At 41.1% G+C, this 17,504-nt stretch overlaps 1 protein-coding gene across 3 annotated transcripts in view; it reads left to right on the plus strand.

The window, feature by feature from the left end:
* Positions 1 to 17,504, plus strand: part of arhgap24 (Rho GTPase activating protein 24) — a 453,346-nt gene that overhangs the window by 68,817 nt on the left and 367,025 nt on the right. Inside the window, exon 1 of one of the 3 annotated variants that reach the window (XM_087985826.1) lies at positions 10,443 to 10,460. The exons of the other annotated variants lie outside the window; for them this stretch is intronic. The gene's annotated coding sequence lies outside the window, so the exon portion shown is untranslated. Of the gene's footprint in view, positions 1 to 10,442; positions 10,461 to 17,504 lie in introns of those variants that run through there. 3 annotated transcript variants of the gene reach the window in all.

Consider the following 17,504-nt stretch of genomic DNA (forward strand, 5'->3'; position numbering starts at 1 on the left):
GGAAGGAAATCTGCCATCCTTTTCTGGTCTGGCTTACATGTGACTCCAGACACACAGAAATGTTTTTGATGCTTAATTGTCATCTGGAATGGCCCTAGTAATCTCTCAGTTCAAGAGAATGGGCTTCGAATACTAGCCTTGTCATGGATGCACTCATCCTATTGAGACACGAAAGAAAAATCCTTCCTGTTTAAACCATCCATTTTGCCTGTTTTATTATAGCTTTAGTTTCTGTATGTTTCACTATTTTCTCTTTTAATGGGGATTCCATTATTTTTCCTATCACTGACGTAAAGCTGCCTGATCTATAATTTCCTAGACGTGCTCTCTCTCCCTTCTTAATTATAGATATATGTTAGCTATCTGCCAGTCCTCCAGCACTACACTATTTTTCTAATGGATTATTAAACAAGGTGAAAAGCTAACGAGACTGATTCATAGGGTAAATAGATAAGCTGCGGCACGCTAACTTTAAATTGATGTGTTTTGATTTATTTATAGTAACTCCATACTCCAAAGGCCTAAAGGCTGTATTTCACAGGCTCTCGCAATAATACTGCTCAGTCTGCTAGCAAAGTGGCTTGAAGATTTGCATTTTATATCCATATGCAATTGTACTTCATTAATACATACTGAATTTATTTCAGATTTTGCTCCCAGATTTCACAATGATTTAGCTGATCAGAAATGGACATTTAGCCACACACTGGGCGGGTGTTGACCCTCCAATTTTCACAGAAACCGGGGCACAGATAAACTGGAGCAGGTGAACTCTCTGCTCTCTTCTGACCTTTGCAATTTTAAAATTGCAAATCTTTTCAGGCATGTAATTTGCCATTCTGATTCAGAGGGAAATCCCGTGCATTAATACGTATTGGAGTCTTAGTAAGTTAGTGGGAACACTGATGCTCTCTCAATCAGGATGTTCAGTGGTGAACGTGCAACACCCAGTCAAAACCTAGGTAGACCATCCACTTGGGATGTAGAACTCTCCTTGGAGAGGCCATCAGAGCAGGAGTGTTTCCCACAAATATACCTCAGCCGCTTGGACTCCATTCACTAACTACTGGACCATTCCTGAAGTGAGCTTGGGTCCGGTCTGACATTCTTCGAGGAGAAAGTGAGGACTGCAGATGCTGGAGATCAGAGCTGAAAATGTGTTGCTGGAAAAGCGCAGCAGGTCAGGCAGCATCCAAGGAACAGGAGAATCGACGTTTCGGGCATAAGCCCTGAAGAAGGGCTTATGCCCGAAACGTCGATTCTCCTGTTCCTTGGATGCTGTCTGGCCTGCTGCGCTTTTCCAGCAACACATTTTCAGCTCCAGTCTGACATTCTGTCAGCCCTCACTCAGCCAATAGCATGTTTATGTGGCTCAGCTGTTTAAAAGAGACTGCACGTTCCAGCCGGGCTGACGTATCACTGGATAGCTTTCCTACTGGCAACTTTAAACTCCTGCCACTGTTTCACTTTCACACTCGATTACTGCATTAGCTTTCCTGCAAATGTTAAAACCAAAGCTTAAAAAGTTCTCAGGCAATCCAATGCTTTAAGATTTTAATTTTCATCCAGGGTTTGTGGAAGATTTATACTTTAGTAATATGAAAACCTCAATTTTTGCTAGTCTAACACCATGTTGCGATTGTAGGCTGTTTAGAAGAAGATACAGGCACCTAGTCCAATGTAAACCAGAATAAGAGACCGTTAAGTTGCAGCGTAATGCCTTTCCAATAAGCTACAAAGTTCAAGACTATATTGCTTTCATTAGGAGGAGTCTCCCAATAGGTTAGAAATGGTCTACCACAGTTTTAGTAAATCTGGAGGTGTTTCCTTCTGCGTTTTCCATTAAAATGCTCAGACTTGCCGGGTGGCTTTTAGAGCTCTCATTGGGAGGCAAGAATGAGATTAATTGGCAGAAGGTCTGTGTTCTGTAAAACAGTAATAAAATCACCCTTCTAGTAGTCCCCCAACAAACAGTAATACCAGATGTTTGGACTGCTGGATAGCCCCACTGTTCTGAGGGTTATCACATCGAGCAATTGTTAAGCATCTTGCTTTATATTTATTTCTACTGAATCAAAAAATGAGTAAAGAGAATAAGGATTCACCTCTGTGAATCCATCCATTTTGCCTCGCAGCCCAACATCGATTTCTCTCTCAAATCATTTTAAAGTAATTCACCTCAAATTGTAACTTGATTATTCTTTTCAAAAGGCCTGAAGATTGCTTTCAGCAGTACCCATGCTTTCGTTATGACTCTCATCAACAATGTGGCTCGACGTCAGGAGTTCATTTCATTCTGACAGCCAATAGAATAAAACAAAAGTGCAAAGGCTGGTAATCTGAAATTAAAAGAGAAATTGCTGGAGAAACTCAGCAGGTCTGCCACTGGAGATAAAGCAGAGTTAATGTTTCAAGTCTCACGATTTCTCTTCAGAGCTAAGCGTAGCTCGGAGACGGTGCAATATATGATGAAGATAGGGGCTTATGGGGTGGGTGGTGGGTGATAGTTGGAGATGGAGCCCAGAGAGAGAGAGAGAGAAAAGTAGTGAACCAGACAAAGGGAATGGATAATGGAATGGTAAGCCAGGGACATTGAGCAGCTGCTAATGGAGACCATAACTAAGTGAGAATGGGTTGGCTGTGCTGAAAGCAGCCGATATGATGACAGGGCCTGGTGTGTGGGGGTAGTTAAAGGACATGGAAGAAGGTGTTCAGACCCTAAAATAATCGAACTCAATGAAGGCTGCAGGGTCTCCAAGCAGAAACTAAGATACTGGTCTTCACATTGCGCTACGTTTCACTGGAGCGTTGCAACGGGCCTGAACATTTCCTAGTCCCCATGTTACCCCCTCAGGCCCTGTCATCATATGGGCTGTTTTTAGCACAGGCAATCCATTCTCACCTGGTTATGGTCCCCATTAGCAGCTTTTCTTTCACTCGGGCTTACCATTATCCATCACCTTGCCTGCCTCGCTGTCTTTCTGTCCCTCTGGGCTCTGTCTCCATCAATTGTGCTCCTTGAACACCCATCCTGCACCCCAACCTCCTGGCCCCAGCATATATCACCGTTTCCTGGCTACCATCAGGTCAGAAGGGCCACCAGAGACAAAACATTAACTCTGGTTTCTCTCCACAGGTACTGCCAGGTTTCTGGAGTTTTTCCAGCAATATTTATTTTCTCTCAGCCAGCAGGGTTGCCTGAATTTGGTCATCCCACAATGATAAGGATTTTTGCCTTCATACCACCATCACTTGGAACTGTGCAAACAACCCAACTCGACCTGTTAAGGTGTGGAGCCAAGGATTCTTGGTGAGCACCACTGCATGCTAAGATGGAGTGAAATACCTAGCTATACATAGATGCCACAATACACCATCAGGTCTTTCTGCCCAAACAGTCGATGTTACGTATACTCCATGCAAGAAATAGAACTCATCAGATTTACCCATGTATCCATACCCCATCTATACCCTCTCTTTCCATCACCCATGTAGCCAATCCAATCTTCAGTATGGACATCCTTCCTGTCTCAGTCACAAACTTGGGGAGTGAATCACAATCCTGAAAGTCATTTTTAGCCCAGTCTGTCTTGTATTGATTGAAAAGAACTGAGAGTTTCTAAAAGGAAAACACGAATAGATTGTGAAGTTGATTGGAAATCACCCTTTGGCCCATTTCCTGCTTATATCGTTGAAGTTTAGATCAAATCAACACTAACTGCATCATGTACATTTTTGGCCAGTTGAGGAAGGTTGTGGTTTGAAAGTGCAGTGTCTTCACTACTGTCAGTAACTGTTCACCTTGTCAGCCGCACTGGACTAACAGCTATTTTTGTGAAATGAGACACGTTCATTTTTCCAGTTGAGAATGCAGTTTATTCACGAGCAATAAAGTTGAATGCAGCTGACTCTGATGCATTGAATATGGCTAATAAAGACATATGCTTGAGAGTTAAGTCTTTGATGTGGTTTCTGAAACAAATGGTCTCTCCATCATTTCTCCCACACAAACTCCTCAATGGTTTCTTTTGTTCATGCATTAAATTCTTCTTTCAGTAAGGCTCCTTGAATTGTCCCAGTCGGCCACAGCAGGTTTAAGTTGTAAAGGGAAATGGCAGAGTGAGATTAAATTGAAAAGAATTTCCTGTTTGGCTCTATTCAGTTGGTTTACATGGAGAGTAGATAACTTAAACCAGACAACTGGGGTTTATATTAACATGCACCAAGTACCACTGATTACATAATAAGCCAGTGAGTGAGTGTATCAGTACACCAATTGCCCTCTTAAATATTGCTAACAAAACATTTTTCAGTAAACACAGTCACTGTAAAACAAATGTATGTTAATGTGTACAATTGAAAAAAAAATTGATCAAAGTCTAAAGTACACTGTTCAGGTTTCTCCAGCATTTGAGGTACATATTTAAGATTGGGTAACACATTTAATGAAAAAGTAAATGGACAGGATAGGAGTATACTGTTTAGCATCAGGCAGCTCACAGTGACTAGAGAGTGAAAACTATAAGTCAAATATTAATCCCTTGTCATATACAACTAAAGAATTTGTATTGATTCCAGTTTTAATGTGTAATATTTCAAATTGCCCTCTCCTGCCCTCTGTACCTGACTCCTATATTGTGCACTCTCATTGCTTATACTTCCAAAAAATCTTTATTTATAAATTAATACCACATGTTTAAAATTAAAATATATTATTTCAGTACTGTTTTGATAAGAATTACCCTTAACTGGAATTACTCTGCTGCAGGGGCAGCAGGAAAACTCATATTCATTTCAAGCAGACAGTCTCCCACAGGAGTCCCTCACTAACTCTGACCCCTGTCCCCACCAAAGTGTCTTTAGTCAAACACAAAACTAGTTGTGCATTTGTGGATATATTGTAAGTAGTGAAAGCCTTTACTTGGTATTCATAATTTTAGCAAATAAATGAAAACATCACCTTAAGGAAGGAATTTATTTTCTGTGCTGTGGTCGAATAATTCAAATGTACAGATTCCAGAACAGATAAGGCAAAATAGTGTTACAGAAACATAGAAACAGAGCATATAGGGGAAGAATTTGGCCCATAGAGCCTGTTCCAACATTCAGAATGATTGTTGCTTATCATCCAACTTAGTATCCCGTTTCTACTTTCTCCCCATTCCCTTTAATCCCTTTAGCCCTAAAGATTATATGTAGCTCTTGAAAACATTCAATGTTTTGGTCTCAACTGCTTCCTGTGGCAGAGAATTCCACAGGCTCACCACTCCCTGCGTGAAGAAATTTCTTCCCATCTAAACAGTGATAACTGGACTCCCCAGTCATCGGGAACATTCTGCCTGCATTTGTCCTGTTGGAACGTTGGGGACTTCGATGAGATTCCCTCCTCCATCCTTCTAAACTCTGGTGAATATAATCCTAACTGTTCTGGTCTCTCTTCATATGTCAGTCCTACCATTCCAGGAATCAGTCAGGGAAACCTTCATTGCATTCCCTGAATGGACAAAGCATCCTTCCTCAGATAAAGAGACCAATACTGTTGGGGGGTGTACTCTTACTAAAGGCCCTGTACAATTTGCAGCAAGACATCCCAACTCCTCAACTCAAATCCTCTTATTATAAAGGCCAACATACCATTTACCTTCTTCACCACCTGCTGCATCTGCATGTTGACTTTGTGACTGGTGTACAAGGCCACTCAGGTTTTGTAGCATCTCACCCTAACCCAATACAGTGTATCACTATTCAGATGATAATCTGCCTTCCTGTTTTTGCTACCAAAGTGGATAACCTCACATTTATCAGCATTAAACTTCATTGCCATTCATTTGCCTACTCATTAAATTTGTCTAATCACAATGAAGCATCCTGCTCGCTGCATCCTGCTCACAATTCACCCGACCACTCAGCTCCCCCAAATCTGGAGATATTACATTTAAATCGTTAATATATATTGTGAAGGCTGGGACCAAGCAGTAATCCCTGTGGGGGCCCAGTAATCACTGCCTGCCACTCAGAAAAAAGACCCTTTTATTCCCACTCTCTGTTTGCAGTCTGCCAACCAGTTCTCTAACCATGTCAGTGCACTTCTGCCAATCCCATGCGCTTTAATTTTACATGCTAATAACTGATTAGGGACCTAATTGAAAGCCTGCTGAAAGTCCATGTAAACTATATCTACTGTTCCCCTCCACCCTGCACCCCTCGTATCAATTCCACAGGGTTACATCTAGAAAAATTACAGTGGAATTGGAAATCCATGCTGACTATCAAGCGTTTTCCCAAGTGTTCTGCTGTTAGATATTTTACAATGGGCCCTAGCATTCTCCCCACTATTTATATCAGGCGAACCAGTCTATAAATCTGTGTTTTCTCTCCATTTTAAATAGTGGAATCATACCATTAAGCTACCCTCCAATTCATAGGAACTGTTCCAGAGTCTATAGAATCTTGCAAAAAATAATCACCAGTGGGTCCATTATTTCTGGGACCACTACCTGGAGTACACTGAGGTATAGATTATTGAGTGTTGGGGATTTATTAGCATTTTATCCCATCAGTTTCTCCAACATCATTTTGATACTAATGCTGATTTCTTCCGATGCCTTCCTCTCACTAGACCCTGTATTCTCCAATATTATTGGGGCATTATTTGTGCCCTCCTGTGTGAAGAATGAACCAAAATATGTATTAAATTGGTCTGCCATCTCTTTGTTCTCTAATTTAACTTTACTGTTTCTTACCATTTGTCTTCACTAATTTTCTTCTCTTCAAATACTTACAACAGCTTTTACAGTCAGCTAGTGTGCTCCCTGCATGCTTATCCTCGTTAATCAAATCCTTTGTCCTCTTTTGCTGAATTCTAAACAGGTCCCAATCTTCAGGTCTGCTGCCAGTGCCGACCCACCATCATCCTTTTAAGTAACATTCCCCAATTTACCTTAGCCAGCTCACACCTCATACCATTCTGGTTTTCTTTCTTTATGTTCAGGACCCTAGTCTCAAAATCAACTATATCTAACTCTATCTTAATGAAGAATTCTATTATGTTATGGCTACTCTTACCTAAAGGACCTCAAACTGCCTGATTGCTGATTATTCCTTTCTCATTGTACAATATCCAATCCAGGATGGTCTGTTATGTAGTTTGTTCCTCAACATACCGATGCAGAAAACCATCCCTCACACACTGTCGGAATTTCTCCTCTATAGCATTGTTACTGATTTGATTTTCCCAGTCTAAATGCAAATATATGGCACCCATATTTAATTCAGTGTCTTTATTGCTTGCACCTCTAATTTTTCATTTGATGTCTTTGCCAATATTTCCACTAATTTGAGAATCTATAAACAACTCCCACTATTGTTTTTGACCCTTGAAGGGATAACAAGGGAAAGGAATGGCTTAGGGACAGCTATTATGAATGTGGTTCCCAGAAGTTTAAATAATCCTATTTTTCAATTTAAATATCGGAGCTGTATTGAATGTATTTCTTTTTACACCGTGTGCTGCAGTGTGATATATTATTATTTTCAGATTATACGGTCATGCTGTGGTGAGGATATGTAACAATACCCTAGCTATCTATGTATACATGAGCATACAATTCTTTAAACATATTGGATTAATATAATAGCATAACAAACCTCTTTCTTTAGCAATGTATAATGTATGCATTAATGTGACTCTGCACCAGTCATTAACCAATGTATTCCGATGTCTGAATTAAATAAGATTATTAATTAACTTTTATAAACAAATTGTATAATTTAAGGTCTTTTGTAGCTTATTTTCTTTTAAAAATATTTTAATCAACCTGTGCAGATATGTTAAGACACATCTTTGGTGCAGACATGATTTGAAATAGGCATGTTGGTCTATTCTCACTGTGCCACAAGAGCTGTTGGGTTTCCTTAACACACTGTAGTCATCTTTTGACCTTGTAGTACCTCACCCTAAGTTCTGTATTACAATTCTACATTGTACGTTTCTCTTCTAGCCACACCCTGTGCCTGTCTTCTTTAGTTTTCAGCTTCCTAGTGCGCCCACTGGGCTCGACTTTTGGCATTTTGTATTTCCTCTAATAAATGCTTCAGCATTTCTTGCAGTTATTATTCTCCTGCAAATTATTTTCTCACTGCACTACAGTGGCAGGCTGTCACTATAGTTCACTAATTTGCAGCATGAACTCAGCACTCTCATTCTGTTTTCTGTCAAGTCTTTCTATTTGAAGCAGGTACTGTTGAAGGTTTGACCTCAGGTTCAAGATCACTCAGGATTTCATTTCTACAGACTACAGTTTGCAGTTTTTCTTCCATGTACTCCTTTCCAGCTTGGCACATGCTGTCCTCAGCCATCAGTCCATAACAACAAAAGATATAGGAGCAGAATTAGGCCATTTAGCTCTTAGAGGAGAAAGTGAGGACTGCAGATGCTGGAGATCAGAGCTGAAAATGTTTTGCTGGAAAAGTGCAGCAGGTCAGGCAGCATCCAAGGAGCAGGAGAATCGACGTTTCGGGCATAAGCCTTCTTCCTTAAGAAGGGCTTATACCCGAAACGTCGATTCTCCTGTTCCTTGGATGCTGCCTGACCTGCTGCGCTTTTCCAGCAACACATTTTCAGCATTTAGCTCTTAGAGCCTACTCCGCCATTTAATCACAACTGATATGCTTCTCAACCCCATTTTCCTACCTTCTCCCTGTAACCTTTCATCCCCTTACAAACAAGAACCTTTCTATCTCTGTCTCAAGTCTCAATGACTTGGCCTCCACAGCGTTCTACAGCATTGAGTTTACCAGATTCACCTACTCTGGCAGAAGAAATGCCTCCTCATCTCAGTTCTAAAGGGTCATCCTTCAGTCTGAGGCTATGCCCTTCAGTCCTAGTCTCTCCCACTCATGGAAACATCTTCTCTATGTACATTCTATTCAGGCCTCACAGAATTCTGTAAGTTTCAATCAGATCCCCCCTCATTCTTCTAAACTCTATCAAGTACAGACCCAGAGACTCCAACGGTTCCAGATATGATAAGCCCTTCATCCCCAAGATCATACTTGTGAATCGCCTTCCAGTGACACAAAACTGGTCACAATATTCCAAATATGGTCTGACCAGAGCTTTATACAGCCTCAGCAGGGCATCTCTGCTTTCATTTTCTAGCCCTCTTGAAATGAATGCTAACATTGCATTTTCCGTCCTAACTAACAACTGAACCTACATGTTAACCTTAACAGAGTCTTGAATTAGGACTCCTAAGTCTGTTTGTGCTTCAGATTTCTGAAGCCTTTCTCCACTTAGAAAATAGTCACCTCCATTCTTCCTGCCAAAGTGCATAAAGTCCCACTTTCCCACATTGTATTCCATCTGCTACTCTTTGTGCACTCTGCTAGCCTGGCTAAGTCCTTCTGCAGCTTCTTTGCTTATTCAATACTACCTGAGCCTCCATGTATCTTTGTGTCATCTGCAAACCTAGCAACAATACCTTTCATCCAGATTGTTGACGTACAACATGAATAGTTGTGGTCCCAACACAGAAACCTGTGGAACTCCACTAATCACCAGCTACCATCCGAAAAAGACCCCTTTATTCCCAGTGTCTGCCTTCTGCCAGTCAACCAATCCTCTATCGAAGTCAATACCTTGCCCCTAATACTATGGGGTCATCTTATTTAGCAGCCTCCTGTGTGACACTTTGTTAAAGACCTTCTGGAAATCCAAATAGATCATGCCCACTGGCTCTCCTATGTCTAAATTGCTTCTTACCTCCTCAAAGATTTCTAACAGATTTATCAGGCATGACCAGCCCTTAAAGTAGCCTTGCCGACTCAGCCCTATTTTACCATCTTTCGGGTCAACAACTTTATGCTCAAGATCTAGCTTTTCCTCTTAGAGTGCTGAAAGTTTCTGGAAATCTTTGTCTGCCTAGACTTTTAAATTAGCTCACTTTCCTTCTCTGTCAGGAACTCTTTGTGGCCTTTGATATTGGCCTTGAGAATTTCAGTATCTGACAGCAGTCTGTTGATTATTGTTTGCATATTATCCCTCCGAATTTACCCAGTCCGTAAGCTTTGTGACATTGATAATCAATTTGTTGTGTCAGAGGACACTTTTCAGTGGGCGTACTATCTTTACCTTTCATTGGCACCTCCATCATCTCATGGTTTAGTGGGATCAGCTGCAGCTCCTCACAACTGCTCGACTCCTCAAGAGCAGGACCATTTGTTTCAATGATGTCAAACAAGCTGTTAATACCTTTCCCTTGTGTGTCCCTCTGATATGGGTTGTTCCTAGCCATTGAATCTCAGCACCACCATTGGTCATCAGTGTGATGTTGCTTGGTTTCACAGCAACTGTTTTATGTCCCATTTTCGTTCATGTTTTCAGAACAGATCTTCTGGCCTAGTTTGCGGGAGATGATGTCATGCTGCACTTCCATTACAAGCTTCAGTTTCAGAGTTATGTATGTGGACTTCTTTCTGATCACCTTCTTGATCTAAACAGATACGTGAATTTCACTTTCTCTGCAACCTGTGGCATTCAGTCACTTCATGCAGTTGTATGGTTCCTACTTCTATCGTGTCCTCAAACTCATTGTCACCCGAATGTTTTAGTTTTGTTTCTTTCTCATTCTCATGTCACTCTATCTCAGCTTGTTTATTATCTCCTTCATTCACTGTTCATATCTTTTCCTGATGATTGGCCTTTCCATCACGTCTGCAGTCTGATTGTTATAGGGGCGTATTGCCTTCTGTCTATGGACTTAGGATCATCCACAGCTTTTGTTCAACCTTTTTTCTCCGCAGAGTCTATTCTTTCATTTTTGAGACTGTGTGCTATATTTATAATTTGACACGGAGTACATAGACATATTGAGGATGTATGCATAAATATGCACAAGCATGCATATCCTATGTTGTACTGGAATAATATAACAGTAAAACACCATTTGGAGAGCAGATTTAACTTTTCTTTAAAATTCATTGATGCCACTGGCTGGACAAGCATTTATTTCCATCTTTAATTGTTCTTGAGAAAGTGGTGGCGAGCGATCTTATTGAACCACTGCAGTCCATTTAGAATCCCTACAGTATGGAAGCAGGCTATTTGACCCATTGAGTCCACACCGATCCTCTGAACAGCATCCCACCCAGACCCACCTCCCATCCTATCTCATGGCTAACCCACATAGTCTGCATATTCCTGGACATTCTGGGTAATTTAGCATGGCCAATCCACCTAACCTGCACATCTTTAGACTGTGGGAGGAATATGGAGCACCTGGAGGAAACTGGAGCATCCGGAAGAAACCCACACAGGCACGGGGAGAATGTGAAACTCCACACAGACGGTCGCCCAAAGTGAAATCGAACTCATGGTCCCTAGTGCTGTGAAGCAGCAATGCTAACCACTGAGTCCCCTTGTCGACCTACGTTGTGTAGGTTAGGGAGGATGTCCCTAGATCTTGACTTGATCCCACTGAAGGAACATCGATATATTTCCTTGTCAGGATGGTGAGTGGCTTGGAGGGGAATTTGCAAATAGCAGTTTTCTTATTTATCTGCTGCCCTTGTCCTTCCTCATGTTAATAGTTGTGTGTCAATTCCTGATACAACTGACAGGCAGAACGTAAAGAAAAGAAGATAATTGGAAAATTACCACTTGAGGGAAAGAGAAAGGCAAAGAATTGTCACTGGTGGGAATGATTTATGAGCTCTTTGACAATAACCACTGTCTGTACTCATTGTAATACAAATCAAGAAATACTGGATGGGTGAAAGGGTTTATATGAAAGGTAATGTAATAATTCCAGAAAATTTTAATCTTCAAGTGGATTATATGAATCAATTTAGCAAAAGTAGCCCATAGGACAAGTTCAGGGTATATTTGAGACATTTCCTTAAATCAAAAGGTTCAGGAACCAACTCAGGAACAGATCACTTAGACCTAGTGTGCAGTAAAAGGATAGGTAAGTGTGATCACAACATGGCAGCATTTCACATTCTGTTTTGAGGATAAGAAGTTTGTCATTGAAACGAGTGTCTTCACCTTAAATAAAGGGAATTGTAAGGATATGAAAACAGAGTTGACTAAAGTGGAATGGGGAAATAATTCAAAGAGTATGACAGTCGAGAAGCATTGGCAATTATTTTCATAACTCTGAACAAAGATATTCCACTGAGAAAGTAATTGCTACAAGAAGGAAGCAACACCCAGAACTAACTGAGGTAGTTAAGGATGGTATCAAATTGAAACAAAAGATGTATGAAGCTCTAAAATAAGTGGACATCCAGAAGATTGGGAAATTATTACAAATCAGCAAAAAAGAATGAATAATTAATAAAGAGGAAGAAATGAGAGTAGGAGAAAGCTTGCAAAACAAATCAAAACAAAGAGCAAAAACAATGTAAGGTGTTTAAAAAGGACGAGAGTAGCAAACATTGATTACATTAGATTATCTACAGTGTGGAAACAGGCCCTTCAGCCCAACAAGTCCACACTGACCCTCTGAAGAGTAATTCACCCAGACCCATTCCCGTACATTTAGCCCTGACTAGTGCACCTAATAGTATGGGCAATTTAGCATGGCCAATTCACCTAACCTGCACATCTTTGGTGTATGGGAGGAAGCCCATGCAGACACAGGGAGAACGTGCAAACTTCACACAAACAGTCGCCCAAAGTGGGAATCAAACCCACGTCCCTGGTGCTGTGAGGCAGTAGTGCTAACCACTGAGCCACTGTGCCGCCTGACTAAGTCTCATTCAGCCATCATTGATGTGCTTGCTGATTTGTGTGGGCTTCTGATCCAACAACATCTCAATTTTAGATAAGCTACTGCATGGCTGGTTTTAAACATTCCACCATTGGCCATCTTGCTTTCAGCTGTCGTGAGCTTAACCTCCAGAACTCCTTTAACAGCCTCACTCTGTTTTCCTGTCTCTCTCTCTCATTCATTCTCATCCTTGCAGTTCAAAACCTGACTTTTTGCCCAATTGTTTGAATCATAGAATAGAATTCCCTACAGTGTGGAAACAGGCCATTTGGCCCAAAAAGTCCACATGAACCCTCCAAAGAGTAACCTACCCAAACCCATTCCCCTACCCTACATTTACCCCTGACCTACATATCCCTGAATACTATGGGCAATCTAGCATAGCCAATTCACCATGTACGAATTAACACTAGTCCCAATGATTGAGACTCAGGATTAATAATGGGAAACCAGGAAATGGCAGATACTTTGAATAAACATTCTGTACCTGACTCTGCGTAGTAGAAGACAGTACAAAACACTGAAAATATTCCAAGAATCATCGAAAATTAAAGGCAAAAGGGAGGGAGGAACTGAAAGTAAGCAGGATCAGTGGAGAAAAAAAAACAACTTAATGGCTTGCATCCTGACATCTTAAAATAATTTTCTGAAAAGACTATGGGTGCATTGCTTGTTTCTAAAATTTATTTGATTCTGGGATGCTCCCTGTAGATTGGAACAGAAGCACTATTCAAGATAGGAAGGAGGCAGAGAGTAGGAAACCAATGATCAGTTAGTCTAATGTCTAGCTTTGGAAAATGCTAGAATCCATTATTAAGGATGAAGTAGCAGGATTTTTAGAAAATCAGGCAGAATCAGTGTGCTCCTGTGAAAGAGAGAACATGTTTTGCAAATTGGAGTTTTGAGGAAGTAACAAGAAAATTGGACAATGGGGAACCAGTAAATGGAGTATATTTGATTTTCAAAAGATATTTGGTAAAGTGCTACGTAGAAGTTTACTTGCATAAGTAGGAGCTCATGGTATTGAGGTGATCAATTAGGATGGATGGAAAATTGAGAGCAGGAAACACTGAGTAGAGATGGTGGGTCACTTTCAGGTTGGAAAAATGTAACAAATGGAGTGTCAAAAGAATTAGTGCTTGGAATCAACATTTTCTGATTCATATTACAGGTTTCGATGAAAAGGCCAGCTGTTATAACTAAATTTGCTGTTGATACAACAAGAGACAGAAAGCAATTTGTCAGGAAGATATATAATTGACTTTGGTGAAAATTTGGGTCGGCAGAGTATAACATGGAAAAAAGATGAGGTTATCCACTTTGATAAAAAACAGAAAATATGCAATCTTAACTAAATGGAGGGAGATGCAGAAATCTATGGCTACAGAGAGCTCTGGATGTCTAGTTCATGAATCAAACACATTAGCATGTGGATGCAGCAAGTAATTAGGGAATAAATTGAATGTTAGTTTTATTTTGGAAAGGGGCTAGAGAATAAAAGTACAGAAGTTTTCCTATATCTGTACAGGCATTATTGAGAACTGGGTAGTTTTGGTCTCCTGACTTAAAGAGGGATATACTTGTATTGGTAACAATTCAGAGAACGTTCATGAGGCTGGTTCTTGGGATAAAATGGTTACCACTTGTGGTGCAGTGGTTGTCTCCCTATCCCTAGAATAGGACGCCTGGGTTCAGTTCCCACCTGTATTAGAGGTATGTAAAACATCCCTGAATAGGTTGAATAGAAAAAAGGCTAAATTTTTTGAAAATGTCTCAAGGGTAGAGGTTTGGTGAAGAAGATAGGTACAGTTATGAACGTGAATGAAGGACATACCTCACTGATGGAGATGATTGTTTAATCTGCTTAACGTGAGCAAAGAGGGAATACGTCTTAGTCCTCACATCTGATAAGCCGAGACATGTGGAAATATAATCTATGTTTCCTATTTGCAGAATCGGGACCACACACGAGCGGGCACACATGCCATTAAATTAATTCTGAAAAGAAAGATCGCAATGTCAAATCAGAGCATAGCTACATCTGTATAGCTATTTGTTATTGGTAACAAAGTAAATCCATAATCTCATTTGGAGAGTAGACTGTCTTTGTTTGTTTGTTTATCTGTTCCATACTTTGGCTCAGTGGTGTAAAGGCCAAGTAGTTCATGTGGGTTTTCATTTACAAGGCATGAGCAAAGTGTGTTGTTTTGGGTGTGGTTGAGGAGGATTTGTATGAAGGTTTCAGTAAATGGAAGAACCTTTCCTGTTTTCTGGCTAGCTACTGCTGTAAAACTAAGACAGAAACAGTTCTCAGAATACCGAGAATATGTAATAATTTGATGAGAATAATTTGTTTATGTAGAAAGGTTGCCTACTTTTTTTGAGAAGATTTTGGTCATCCAATGCGATCAAATGGGATTCTGTCAAGCTCTCATGCTGATTAGCAACCCAGACCTGTAACTCAGAATCTAGCCAAATATTTGAGTTCCTTAGGGTTATTTAAGCTAGATAATCCACATGAGTTTACAGTTATCGGAGAGGTCACTTGTCAGATCTGGTTCCCCTTGAGCTAGACTAGTTGTGACAATCAATTTCATATCCGGCACAAACAACCTGACTGGGAAACGTTCCCTAAAGCTTTAGGGGGAAAGGTGGTCAGTGATGGGGCTGTGGTGGTGGCAATGGACTCAGCATTCATTCACCACACCAACATGAGGAAGGGGGCTAGGGGACTTGTTGTATTCAATGGGTGCTGTATCCCCAGTCTGCTGCATATGTGACATCGCTGATATTGCGGATGTGAGGTGTGCCATTTGGAGTGGGAATGTATTTCATTAATGCTTTTCAAATTGGGATCCAGACAGTGCATTTCCGAGTCTGATTTAATGTAATTGCAGCCAGCAGGGTGTCTTGGTGCAGCAAACCCAGCTGGCTTCAAGAGGAAAGTGCTGTTCACAAAACACTTTGTGGGGCAGCTCTGGTTCCCAGGCCTGGCAAAGAGCTGTTTTCCCTCTGCCCCTCTCCATCCACTGGGACTGGCAACTTGCCATCCAGACGGTGAACCCTGAACTTCAGTCCCAATGAACTGACGGCCAGGGAGTGCCTTCTGCCTTGTCTTTTTTTTTATGCCAAACTGTCAATTTGACCCGCTGCTAGCTGGTGTGACTGAGCTTCCTCAATTCGTCCATCCCTTGCCATATATTATCAGGCCTGGGTACACAAAGCCAACTGCCCACGTGTAAAGCTTCCGCTCCGTAAGGTAATCCAATACTCTTTTCAACAAGTAACAGAAGTAGCATCGTCAACAGAGAGATACCACATGAAGGAATGTCTCCTCACACAAAACAGGAGTGCTGGCTGCTGCTGAGGCAGCCCCAATGTTAAGACACTGCCTCAATGTGGAGGCACCCTCAGAGAAAAAATGTGAAAGCAAAACTAAAACCAGAGGAGCCAAGGAGGTAGAACCCTCCAAGCGGCTTGTGTCTTCAGGACTGGCCTTCCCCATCAATGTTCCTGTCACTGGGCATCAAGCCTTCGCTGTCAAGATTATGATGGTGCTGGAAAAGCACAGTAGGTCAGGCAGCATCCGAGGAGCAGGATGACCGACCTAGGTTCTATCTCACTGCCGCAAAGCTCCCCCAGCAGTCTGACTGTGATGGGATCCAGCCTGACATAAGCCCCCCCCCCCCCTTTCCCGGTCTACCTGCGCCCGCTACGTCCTTCACCCTGCCGCTCTGGGCTAAGACAATCCTGCTCCATTTTTCAATAGTTATTGATCATTTGAACTTCATGGAAACTGCTCCACACCAAGCAGGACAGGATTTTGCAAAAGCCGATTGTCTCGCTCCCAGGAAAGCTGTGCTTAGTATACTCTACACTTCATAACTTCCTGTGGTAAATCTGAAATATTAGATTCCAGTCTGCAATCCATTGCATCATGATGCTGTCTCAAACAAGAAGTTTTCCTACACCATAGAATTCTGTCTCATGATTATTGTCTCAGTTTCAATCTAATCTCTGGCGTATGGTTACTGTCCTTGAATCCTGCTGTGTTTGTTGTGCTGTGTTATCAGTTCTGAATATGTAGTACCTCTTCATCTGTGTTGTGATGAGGGTGCCTGTATATAGTTTGGATTTTATTCCAAACTAATTTCAGTGATATAATAATTAAAGCAAATTCAAAGACGAAGCTATTAAGACAGTTTTAGTTTGACAGCTTGCTATAATATATCAGGGCACTTATTTCCACAGTGAAGTTGAATTAGTTTGTTACATGTAATTACATTACTCCTGGAGAACGAAAACAAACACTTTTGTTGTAGTCAGGCTATTAACAAGATGAACAGAGCCATAGAGGGATATGTTTAAATATATGATGATCCGTCACACAGTGATTTCCTGGCCACAGCTGACTGATTGAGGGAGACACTCAGTAGAAGCCTGTTTTTTTTCATCCTGGCAATTCTGCACTATTCCACACATCAATGTATCATCCAAAGCAAACAGTCTCCTCTTTGCCAACTATTGCAGAGCAAAAAGTCCAGGATCTGAGTGATGAAACACTGCACCTCCATACTTTAAACATGATACCTATACATTATTGAAGCATTTGCTGCATTGCTCAATTGTGTTTTGTTCCTGGACAAATGTAACCATGACCACAACTCATTCAGATCAATGTATTTATGTTTTAGTAATCTGAGAACTGCCTCAACATGCTTTGCAGAGCGC

Source organism: Chiloscyllium plagiosum, unplaced genomic scaffold (genome assembly GCF_037043375.1).
Source record: "Chiloscyllium plagiosum isolate Xiang-an unplaced genomic scaffold, Cpla_swu_hap1 HiC_scaffold_1, whole genome shotgun sequence".
Lineage (NCBI taxonomy): Eukaryota > Metazoa > Chordata > Chondrichthyes > Orectolobiformes > Hemiscylliidae > Chiloscyllium > Chiloscyllium plagiosum.